This window comes from Lissotriton helveticus, chromosome 8 (assembly GCF_964261635.1).
Source record: "Lissotriton helveticus chromosome 8, aLisHel1.1, whole genome shotgun sequence".
NCBI lineage: Eukaryota > Metazoa > Chordata > Amphibia > Caudata > Salamandridae > Lissotriton > Lissotriton helveticus.
The window spans coordinates 1,436,717,960-1,436,729,867 of record NC_136069.1 but is presented as its reverse complement, the minus strand read 5'-3'; the positions used below and the strand labels follow the sequence as shown (position 1 = coordinate 1,436,729,867).

At 44.7% G+C, this 11,908-nt stretch overlaps 1 protein-coding gene across 1 annotated transcript in view; it reads left to right on the top strand.

Moving 5' to 3' along the window:
* The first annotated feature begins 6,268 nt into the window (after nt 1–6,268).
* ATP5PF (ATP synthase peripheral stalk subunit F6) overlaps nt 6,269–11,908 on the top strand; it is a 29,633-nt gene continuing 23,993 nt past the window's right edge. The window contains exon 1 of the mRNA XM_078658367.1: nt 6,269–6,407. The gene's annotated coding sequence lies outside the window, so the exon portion shown is untranslated. The remainder of the gene's footprint in view (nt 6,408–11,908) is intronic.

Sequence of the window (11,908 nt, the reverse complement as noted above, 5' to 3'; positions counted from 1 at the left end):
TGTACACTTTGCAGGGCCGGGCTACCCCGAGAGTGCTGGGACGTCTCCGAGCAGATTTCGCTTGCTTAATTGGTCAGCTCAGTTAGTTAGAGGTTAGTGCTATGAACGAGAGGCTCGCAGGTTCGATCCCCGTACGGACCATTGTTTCACACGATTTATTGTATTGACCGCCTTAAACCGAGGATTTAAAGGCAAGCCTCACGTACTTTGGCCCTTAGCGGGCTCCAAGCTTTTAATCTACTATTTTACTAGGATTTAGACTTGAGACGAAGGTGGTGGTTGGCGGAAACACATTCAGCTCATGGCTTTTAGTGGTGAGCATTGGTGCCCCTCCCCCCGTTTGCGAATCACGCCAGCACGGCGCCAGGGCCCAAGTGGGGCTGTTGCTTTGAACCCCGTCACTCACCATTATGCGAGTGCTTTGGCCAACGGGATTTCTAGCTTGGGATTGTTCAATCTAGATGTTGTGTCCGTTGACTGCTCCTGCTACAGCGCGGCTCCAGAAATCATTTCTAATCAATACTCACCATTTCCCTGAAACCTTAAAACACACAAATCATGCATCAGTGGGGCCCATAACACTGCGCATTTACCCTGTTCACTTACACTTGGCTTCAAGGCTTTGGTGAATCGCAATCGAGAAATGCTGTAACATTTGGTGGAGCGTCTAAACCTATTTACCTAATTATTATTTACACCTGCAGATTATTTACACTTTACCATGGTTTTATTCAAACTTTAATTATTCAGACACACCACCATAGTGGCAATGGATTTGCTAGAACGAAAATTAGGTGTAGGAAGAATCAAAGACCAGCTTTGACTTCTTCATTTATCTAATTTTTATTCAAAAGATTTTATGTAATTAATTTGCATAAAAGAAAATTAGCATTTATTCTATCATTGTCAATTCTCACTGAGCTTTGCTATTCATTCAGGCAATAAATCAAGTAAAACTGTTTAATCATAAAGAGAAAATTCAAGTTCACATTAATTTCATTATTCTCTAAAATAAAACATCAAACCTTGGTCAATGCAACTGAAAGTGAAATTCTGCATGAAAAGATCAGAGAAACCATAGTTAAAACATGCATTTTTTTCTAAAGATTTTTACACTAAAACCTGCCTACCCAGCACTAAACCCAAAGCTATACTTACTAACCCAAAGTCTCCTCGGACGCAGTCTCTCACCCAGGCCTCGCAACGAAATCTCCAACCTATAGGGGTTATCAGCAAGCAGTCTAGCATAGTTTCAGGCTCCCAGCATCTCTGCAAACAACTGCAGTGCAAAAAGCATCTCTCTCTGCGTTCAGCTCCAATGACCACAAACCCCAATTTTGCTCTGATATTTATACTGAATTTTCTGGCTCACTACCCTCAAATGTTTCAACACTTTCCGGTTTCCTTTCTCTGATTGGTCATGACATTGCAATTATTAGCTTTCAGGATGTTCGTTAATCAACAATGTATTTGTTAATTTTCAGGATGTCCATGAATAACTTGATGATTAAAAGGCTGACAGATACAAATTCGACTGTTCATACATTTCTCAAACTTCCAGGATGTCCGTGAACAACTTTGTTTGCAAACTGATAAATACACGTTCGACAGTTCCTGTTCGTCATTAGGCCTTTTTGTTTAAATGTTCATTTTCAGTGATTCAGCTGTTTCCATGTGGTCATTTTTGAAAGACACTCTGCTTTTGTCCTTGGCAGACATTCAGCTGTTCTCGTGGTTATCACTTTGGCCCACAGCCACTTCACCAGCATACAGTATCAAGTGGCATCGAATCATAGTTAGCTGAGGTTGCGAAGTTGTCAGTGTAGCACAGACCATGGACGAGTTTCTTTCAGCAAAATGATTTTAAGCCTTTCTACTGCGCAGAACCGGGAAAAGCGAAGCCATTTTGGAATTGGCAACCCACCAAAACTACGATAAACAGAAAAAGAAAATGTGAATACATAAAATATATGTGTTTTCTGTCCCCCCAACCACCAGTGCTAATATTTACCCTTTAAAACTGTTACCTAGCAGAAAAGCATCACACTGCAAGCCATTAAAATAAAGCAGAAAGCAACATGCAAATGCACATTATGACACAGACATGCATTATTACACCACTTAAATGCACAAAATAGATTAAACATGCCTTTTACATCACCAATTACCTGTTAGTGCAAAGCATTTCCCACATGTAATGTGTGTGTTTTGGTTAATACACAGCAATCAAAATTAATATATTACTTTATTATGGAGGTGATTGATCTGAATGAGGTACACACAAAATCTTCTGTATCTCGCTTCATCACTCCGACTGCAGTCTTTTGCGTGCAGACAGGCGGGGGGCATTCTTTTGTTTTCGCGCCAGTGTGGTGCCTCGGACTTCGCCCCTGCAGGCAGAGATGGTGTGCCTGGTGTCCGCCAGAGAGAGGGTGCAGCTCCTAGGTCCTTTGTCCCTGTGTGCCGGGACAGCGGTCGGAGTGCTCGGCGGGTTTCTGCCTACATGTCTCCTCCGCGGACTGCGGCGCGTTTCAGGGCTGGTCTTGGTTTCGTTTCGGAGCCGCGCGTGCCCACCACCCTTGCCTTTCAGCTGTATTCCACTGCGGCAGAAGGTCCCCAGTGGTACCACCCCCCCAGAAGTGGACATGCCTAGGAGAGGCGGGGGTGGGCCGTCAGACCTCGACATAGCTGCCATGATTTCAGATTGCTTATGTGTGACGTTTTCCTCATTGAAAGGTAATGACGACTGACCTATTGTCTTGTGAGTAAAATCAGTGTTTGTTTGCCAAAATGTAAATTAGCAGCAGACTACATAGGAGACTGTGTCCCGGCTTCGAATTCCAGCGGTGGGGGCTGAAAGGACGAGCAGGCGGGGAGAGGCGATGTCAGAGGCTTCTGTGAGCTCCCAGCCTGTCGTTTCCAGTGGTGGGGGCTGCAGTGAGGAGCAGGCTGGGAGAGGAGATGTCAGAGGCCTCTGTGCGAGCGCAGCCTGTCTTTTCCAGTGGTGGGGGCTGCAAATGGAGCGGTGCGGTCAGAGGCCCCTCTGAGATCTCCGCAGGGGATTCCTGCGGTGGGGGCTGCAAAGGGAGCGGCGCTCCGAGGCAAGAGTGCGGGGCGGTCTGGCCGAGCGGGGGGGCTCAAAGCGCAAGGCGATTGGGATGAGAAGCAGAGCGCTAGGGAGTCGCATCCACCATCATGGCGAGCTTTGGGCAGAAATGGCTGCCTCAAAGCTCAGAAGTTTTTGGAATCGGGGGCGTGTTTTCATGTTTGAGTGACGGATGACGTCACAGGGCGAAAGAACGCCCAAAACACGCCCCCGATACCGAAAGAGACTGGGCTTTAATGGAGTGATGCCCCTCTCCTCCAATGGCTGGCCTCCGTTTAGGAAGCCAGCCAATGGGGAGAGAGGCGGGTTCAAGCCCCCTAACCTAAAAACATAAAATCTTCGGACTCCGCCCACTGCTACGAGGCAACCCCTCTCAGCCAATCCTGGTGCTGGCAGCGCCAGGATTGGCTTTGGGCACGGTTAATCTTCGCCCGCCGCCTGCCCATTACAAACACAAGTGCGCATGACTGGGCACGGGCGAAAAATTCGCCCTCCGTCCCCACTCATGCGCACTTGTGTTGTGCTGCTGCCTGTTGCCCCTGGTCTGACAATCATGTCAATCAACATGACGCCAGATCGCCAACCCCCTTCAGACTCTGAAGGGGTGGGCGGTCCGACGTCATGCTGACTGACATGATTGTCAGTTCTCCCTCTGCGTCTTTGAACTTAAGTAAACGTATTCAGTTTACTTAAGTTAGAGACGCCGAGGGAGCTGCGGGCGGGGGGGGGGGCTATGCCCTAACGCCCCAATGGACCCACCGGGCCTGCTGATTATGCTCGACCTATCTGCAGCATTCAACACCGTCTCCCCAGTGTGCATGGTTTAGCGTTTGCAGGAAGTGGGAGTCATGGGAAAGGCTTTGCAGCTTCTCTACTCTTTCATATCTGGTAGAACGAACATCGTCAGCGGCAGAGGTTTCAGAGCTAGCCTCTATCCTTCCATGCGGGTCCCCCAAGGTTCTTCCTTGAGCCCCACCCTCTTTAACCTTTACTTGATCCTCTGGCCAAGTTGGTGAGATCATTTAGTTCCAGGTGCTTTCCTATCCGGATTACATGCAAATCATTGTTTCCATCTCAAATGATTTGCAACTATTTGCAGAGAAATGTAACCAGTGCATGGCCAGCATTATCTGTTGGATGAAGGGCAACTCACTAAAGATTAATGCTGACAAGACTGAGGTACTGGTATTTGGCTCGCAGAATGCCATCTGGTCAAACGCCTAGTGGCCGGCAGACTGTGGTCCCCACTCTGTCCTGGTTAGGACAGGTAAAAATCTGGGGTCACTTTTGACGAGGGTCTGACCTTTGATGTCCAGGTCAGCCAAACTGTCAGCGCTTGTTTCTGTATCTTAGGATCCCTTATATAGGTACTGCCATATATTCCGTCTGAACTGCATCGGTCCTCCATCATTGTGCTAATCACCTCCCGGCTTGACCACTGCAGCGCTCTGTACCTCAACATCTATGCGGCATCCCTTGACAAGCATCAGGTTGTACTGAACGCAATAGCCAGGCTGATCCTTAACATTCTGAAGCACCAATCAGCCATTAGAGGAGATCTGTGCCTTGCACTGGCTCCCCATCAGGAAGCGAATTTCCTTCAAGGTCCTGAGCATGGTATATAAGGCCTTGCATGGTAAAGGCTTGACGCAGTTGAAAACCATGTTCCAATGGTATACCACCCGGAAGGACCTTGAGATCCTGCACTCAGAAAAAAATGGATCTCCCTGAGATATTGCAGGCCAGATGGGGCGGTCGATCCTTTTCTGTAGCGGCCACCAAACTCTGGAACTCCTTGCCTACCTCCGTTTCCAACACGGAATCTCTTCCGGATTTTAGAAAACATGGCTATTTTCATTTTAGTTGGCTGTTCCGTCCGTGCTTCTCTCTAATCCTCCCTCTTCCCAGCGCCTTGACACCCTCGTGTATAAGTGCACTTTATAAATGTTATCCTATCCTATACTTCTAAAACTTCTGATGGGTGTGTGTCTACCGGAGATGACATTACAGTGGGTAAAACAGAACGGGAACAGTGCTGCACTTGCAGTGCACGCACAGAGAAGCTACCAGCAAAGTTCAAAGATTTCATTATGTTGTAAATCCTGTTTTTCTTATTCATTGTAATTTGGTTTGGACATGTTTTAGGTGGAACTGATTCTTCTTTCCTTCTAGGCAGGTTGCTTATCGCTTCTTTTCATTGAGGGAGGGGGGTGATGTAACATGCCATGTTCTAGGACTATTGGTGTAAGAGTCTGTTGTCATTTTCTTTGCATTCCAATCTGGAACCCTCATTTCATCAGTGTACCTGCCAGGTTCTGAAGTGTTGGCTCTTTATGTCAGTTGCCTACTCTACATGGGACTTATCGGTAGCTGATGCAGTCGTGGGTCCTTTTGAATAAAGGAGTACTCTTTCTTTCACTACGTGACTCCCTTGTCATTCTAAAGCGGTTCCGGTGTCCCTGCTACTCTCCCACGTCTTCCCTAAAGTGGGGTTGGATATGGCATTTCTTTCTTTATTTTTGTTCTGTCTTGTTGAAAGGGTTCTTAAATCTCACAGGTGATGACTGGGACGAGTAGGACCAGGAGTAATGAAGATTAACGGTATGTAGTCGAGCCAATATTTGCAATGATATGCTACAAAATGTATTTTCATTGTGCCGCAAAATGTCTTCATCCAGGCATTAATATTCTGGTGGGTGTGACAACAAGATCTGATTACTCATCCTTGACTCTTCTGTCAAACTCAAAGCAAACTAAAAAGTTTCGAAGCAACGGAAAAGAGATGTGTGGTGTTTTTCTAACTACTAAATACATACATAATACGAGAAGCCATACAAAGCACGGACAGGGGAGTAAGGCCGAGACAGGGTACGTTTCACATAGCGGTCAAAGCTTCAATGGAATTGAACCCACTCTTCGTTCGCTTTTTGTCTCGGCTAGAAAACATGGACGTCCTCATCCAATGTGGCCGTCAATTTCTACGTCCTGTTAGGAACTTAGTAGCCGTTCTAGTCTTCCTTCGACCTTTTTTTATCCACCCGGAGAACCTTCCTCAAAGTTTGCAACGATCCAAGAGCGTTCCCTTTTACATAACGGAGTTCTATTTTTATTTTTTTTCTCGAAACGGAGAGCTTTTGATGTGGCTAATTTCTCTGGTCGAACACGACCGTCCACCTAAAAACAAGTAACAGGCGCTCACGCTTAGAAGCGGTGCGCATGCGTGATTTCCCATCCTGCTCCTCGCGGTGGCTCTCCCTAGGCTGCCATCTCTGCTGGTTCCCGGAGGTTACGGTCTCGCAAGGTGAGCGAGCTTTAAGTGACAGCGATTTTCGGGATAGGGCTTGTGGCTCGCATGCAAAGCGGCGCGAGACAGCGGTTGTAGTCGTGACCACGCGCGCCTGCCAACAGTTTATTCCTTTTAAAAGACTGTGCGCTGTCGTGCTCGTGGCAAGGTCAGATAGGTTCTGTGGTATCCGCTGGTCGCCGTGTAATTTTTAGCAGAAAGTCTTTCGTCTCAACTGTCACTGCCCTTCAATTTATGCAGGGCTGCGTTAGGCAAAGCCATTTTTCTAGGTAGAATTTACAAAGTACTTTGAGCAGAAAGTGTTGCAGATTCAGTCCACCTCATAGAAATGGAGGGGATGCGCTACTGCGGGCTTGCCTGCAGTTGGTTTGTTCCATCGCCGGCCGTTTTGAAGATTGTTGGTGAAGGTCTTAGGCCAGCATCAGAAGCTCCTTAGTGGCAGGGTCAGAACTTTTGTTCCAGCTAGGATAGTGTCAGAGGGTATTATGAAAAGGTCTGACTGAGTTCGACAAGCACTGCACACTACAGAGCTTCTGATTATGGGTGGTAGAAGGTCAATAAACAGCAAAAGGGACGGACCCAATGTAGGAATCCAGATGTACAAATGTCATGCACATGAATGGAAAAAAGATAGGTTTTTAAGAAGAACCTTCACCCACCAACCTAGTTGATGGCATGCTTCATCATTGGGTTCCCATCTGTGCTGCCGAATGCAACCCAGCTGTGCTGCGATACCTGAATTACAGCGGAGTGGGTTGTTTTTTGCGTGCTTTTTTAAATTAAAATGGTAGAAGGTGACGAAGGTGACACATTTTTTGAGCCGTAGTGGAGAAGGCGAGCTCAGCTTGGAGAAGCTCGAAGGATGAGAAAGGCAGACAGGGGATGCAAGATCAGAATCGCTGTCTAGATCCATATCTAGTATAGTTTCTGAAGCATTGGTGCAATTGGAAGTTGCAGAACAGTAGTTGAGAAGGATATCGTATAGTGCAACCGTCTTCAAACTTTTTTTTGCTTTGAGCCAGCCACCAACCCCCCTCCAAGCAGAATTTTCTTAAGTCCGCCTCCACCCCCACCAAAACTTTATTGTAAGAATTGGTGGAGTGGCAGGGCGGCGCATATGAGATAATGTCATGGGTACATTTTCTGTAGCTCATAATCTACACTAAAGGTATATTATCATATTTACTTAACCTATAAATTTATATTCACATTTCAATGTGCAAAGGGTTTTTGCCATTAACAGTGTAAGTCTATATTCTGAAAATATTGCATTGTAAAAGTTTCTAAAGCTGTAAATCTGCAGTTCCTTGTTTCATCAGGACACCCTTTTTCAAGTTTTGCCTGAGGTAGCGTACTTGTACCAATATTTTGTCTTTAAAAAACACCTCTTAGAAGGGGCTTTTAGCCCAACTATTAATTAGCATTGATTGGCTTCTTTGTTAATCTCATTCCCTTGCTTCTCATTGGTCAGCACGTCTTCCACTTCCTTCTTCGTGTGTTTGCCCATTCAGATGGAGCGTGGCCCAAGTACTGATTAATTGCATGATCAGTGTCCTCCGCTGCTCACGTGCTTCCAGAGGTACTCCTTGTTTTTTAGTGGCACCACTCTGTAAAATTTTGCAATGCAGGGCGCGCTACAAAATTCGTTTTATTTATTAAATTGTTTACTTACCTCCAACTATCCATATTGCGGTTTTTAGCACCTGCCAATCCCCCCCCCGCCTTTCTGCCCACCGGCACTCCCTCCACGTGCCGTGGCTGTATTTTTGTGTAAAGAAATGCCTCACGATTCCAGGTAGAGATTTTAAATATATTTATTATGCTGTTTCATAGTGAGGAAGGCTGCAATTAAAAACTCTTGACAGCCGACACATGTTTCGCCCTTACATGGCCATCTGGACCAGGGCTTCCTCAAGACTTTTGTAGGAATAACGTCAAATCTTCTAGTTCCAATTTTGGATAAATGTTTCTTGAGCTACAAAAAAAGGTCAACATTCATGATCAGTTTGCTTTCTGTACTGTGGCATCCGTTATAGTGAAATCCCAGAGTAAAGTTTTCGCCTATGTATTGTAGTTGGCTCTCCGCACTTGTCAGGGTTCGTGTGCAGCCACTCGGAAAATGTTGCTATTGTTCTTTCATGTGAACTACGGATAGTGTTGAGTTCCCAATACGAGGGCCAGCCTTTAGCGTGGGCGAGCTGGGCCCAGGCCCAGAGCGCCAGTATTGCGAGGGGCGCAAGGAGCTGTGAGCATTAAGCTTATGCCTACAACCGTGCCCATCTCTTCGTGCTCCAGCCTTTTCCTGTCCCCGCATCTTAGTTTCTGTCTGATTTGCCAGTTTAAAGTGGTTTTGGTCCTTCATTATCATATGCGGGTGATGTTTTTAACAACCTTTTAGCCCCTTCCTTGCCCTCTCTTCACCCTCTGACCCTTGCTGACACACATCAACAAAACCTTAATCTGCTTGAAGCAGCTAAGCTACAGATGATTTAGATGAGCTGGGGGAGGTCCGGGGATGTGTTTGTTCTCAGGGGCAAGTCCTTGCTCATCCATGTACTGACCAGTGAACACAAAAGGTACCCCAGCTGCCTCAATTAATTTGCTACCATCAGCTAGAGTGCCAAATAACCCCCCACCACCCATCCAGGGTGCTATCTTACCAAAGGTCGGCTCTGCCAATAATCTACCCAAACACAAAGATAATATGAAAAAATTCAAACTACGATTGCTTTATTTATTTGTGTTGTAGTGAAAATGTATTTTCTGAGCGGTGCCACTCCCTGCATCTGTAAACATTCAGAGTTTCAGTCAGAAAGATGTTGAAAAGAAGAGAAACCGAAACAGCAGACATCAAGTTCTTTCAACAGTTTTTAAATAAAAAAAAGACCACTTATGTGCTCAATCATGCCCTCTGCCTCCATTTAACATTTTATTTCCATCTTAAAAATCTTTCCTTTGGCTGGACCATAGCTTTTGGCAGTTACTGCTTTTTTCGCAAATAAAACTGTTTCAAGTAAGAGTTGCATTTATAGTGATTTTAATAAAGGTGCTTAATTTGTTAAAAAAAATAAAAAATGATAAAATAAAAGAAATAGTGTGCTGCATGGCTAAATACTTATAAGGTACCAAAGTCGAGACCTTGTAGCTGCCCAGGGAGGGTAAGCTCTAATTGTGAAAGGTTAATAGTTTTGAGTGGATTTTTTTGTAAGAGTGCCCGATAATTTACTCGTAGGGGTAGGGTATGGGCTGATGCCATCAATTGTACTCCCAGGTACGGTATGGAATGTTTGGTCCAATTAATAGGAACCGTCTCTTTAATGTTTCTTGCTAATCCAGTGGGACAGATTTAAAATTCAGGACATCTGTTATTTAAAAAAGAATCCATATACTTCTCCAAACCTCTTAATTGCTGTAACTGTTTTTTCTTCATTCTCGCATGAGAGCACCGTCAAATACGTGAGTTCAGCATGTGTGATGTACAAAAGAACTTTTGTTTAATAGACAAAATATTTGCTCTAGGATCAATATGAATCTAGCCCACATGTAGGGTATCCATGACTCCTGACTTGTCTTTTAGTTTACTAATCGAATTGTCATCAGGGCGGGAGCAGACATGTTTATCAGCTCATGTATAAATACACTCTCTATTAATAAATACAATCAGTGCAGTGATATAATCTGATATGCTAAGATGAAATGCTTCCTTCCATTAAAGAAATACACTTTTTGAATTCAACACGGAGTGTCACACAGATGAGCCTGTGATGTCATGCCAGTCCAAGCGATTGGCGTGGCTGGGTTGTGATCCAGCCAGCTTCGGAGGCAGCTGATGTGTTATGATTCTTCGCCGCAGCTTAGAGTATGGGAGAAACATTTGTCAAGACGGACCACGTTCCAAGTGCAGTCTGACACTGCTACACAATCCTGGGCAAAGCACAGAAGCAACACACGCAAGGGATGGCAAGAGCAATGTGGGATCCGAACCCCAATATTTTGATCAGCCCAAAATTGACCTCTGTCAGCTCAGCTCCTGCACCCTTGATCTTGTGACAAGTCTCCACCCTTCTAGATAATGGGCCTCACAAATCAACTTAGCAGAGTACTCACATAGTGACTGGAACCACTCAATAATTGAGTTCTAGATCATAGGAAAAGTTAAAGGATATTATTTCAAAATCTCAAAATGAGCAATACAGAGAAATGCAAAATATATTCCACAAAGGCTCAGATATGAGTACGTAGTCAGACATCAGAATTATTCTAAGTCCCAATAAGCAACCTCAGACATAAATATAGCATCTATAGGAGAAAAGTAAAGACTGTCTACATGGACAGAGTGCTGTAAGGATAATCTGAAAAGGTTCTAAATAAATGGACAGATTCCTCAGAGGAACAGGGAAGTCCTCTGCCTCGCTCCCAAAGCCAGGAGGGTTTTATACACATTTTAAGAATAGGTAAAACTAAAACTGCAAATTCAGCATGGCATGATAACACATTCAGCAAATCCGAACCTAGGTTGTTATAGCAAAAATATAACTATCCCGTTTTTAAGGAAAACTCAATTAGCTTCCTCAGCAATAGCGCAGCCTGGAGATGTACAACACAATCTGAAACATTTTCAAGCTAAGACTCGTACACTAATGTATTCTAGCAAGCTACATCGGAACTTCCAGCGCAATGTTCAGAAGGATACTTACAGTACTCTGTTTCGTTCACAATACAGGCTCTCTAAGGAAAACCACCAATTGCACCACAGTGTCCTGTGCTCTGCGAAGACTTTAGGGGAGAGAAGACAAGCATTGATTGGGGGGGTAATGAGCAGGAGAACGATGAACAGAACATCAAAACAGCATCCATATTAATAAAATGATGTCTGCAAAAATAAGGCACAACTAAACTACATTAATAAACACACTTCTAAGTGCCTACTAAAACTCATTTCAAGAGCAGCATTAATAATTCAGCATTTACAACTATAGTCATCATAAAATTCTTTAGTGTTCAAAAGTAATTTGTCACCCAGGATTGCACATTTAGAAAAAGCTACCACAGCAGTGTGCATGCGTCTCAGGCTTTATATCCTGTCCTGTAATTAGCCAATGAGATGCACAGTATCACTGATCGAAAACATAAGTGTGAGCTGCAGTCTGATTCGCTGATTGTAACTCAGGCTCTGCATCTGAGCCTGTGCTACATTCAGCTAATCAGAACCAGTGGTGCTTGAACAATTTTCATAGTGACTAGGTCTTACCATCAATTTTACATCACTGAAGTCGTAGGAATTATGAAAAATCAAAGCAGCACATAAAGAACAGGTAAGGCACACATGGGCCACACCCATGCAGCATGAGAGCGGAAATGGTGTGGTATGTATTCGGTGGTGCATTTTGGAGCACACTGTCACACATATTACTAAAGCAGGATGTTGTACTGCACTGTTATTTACAGACCGCACATTTTGCATTGAAATGGCCACACAATTGCTTGTGATGTACAGT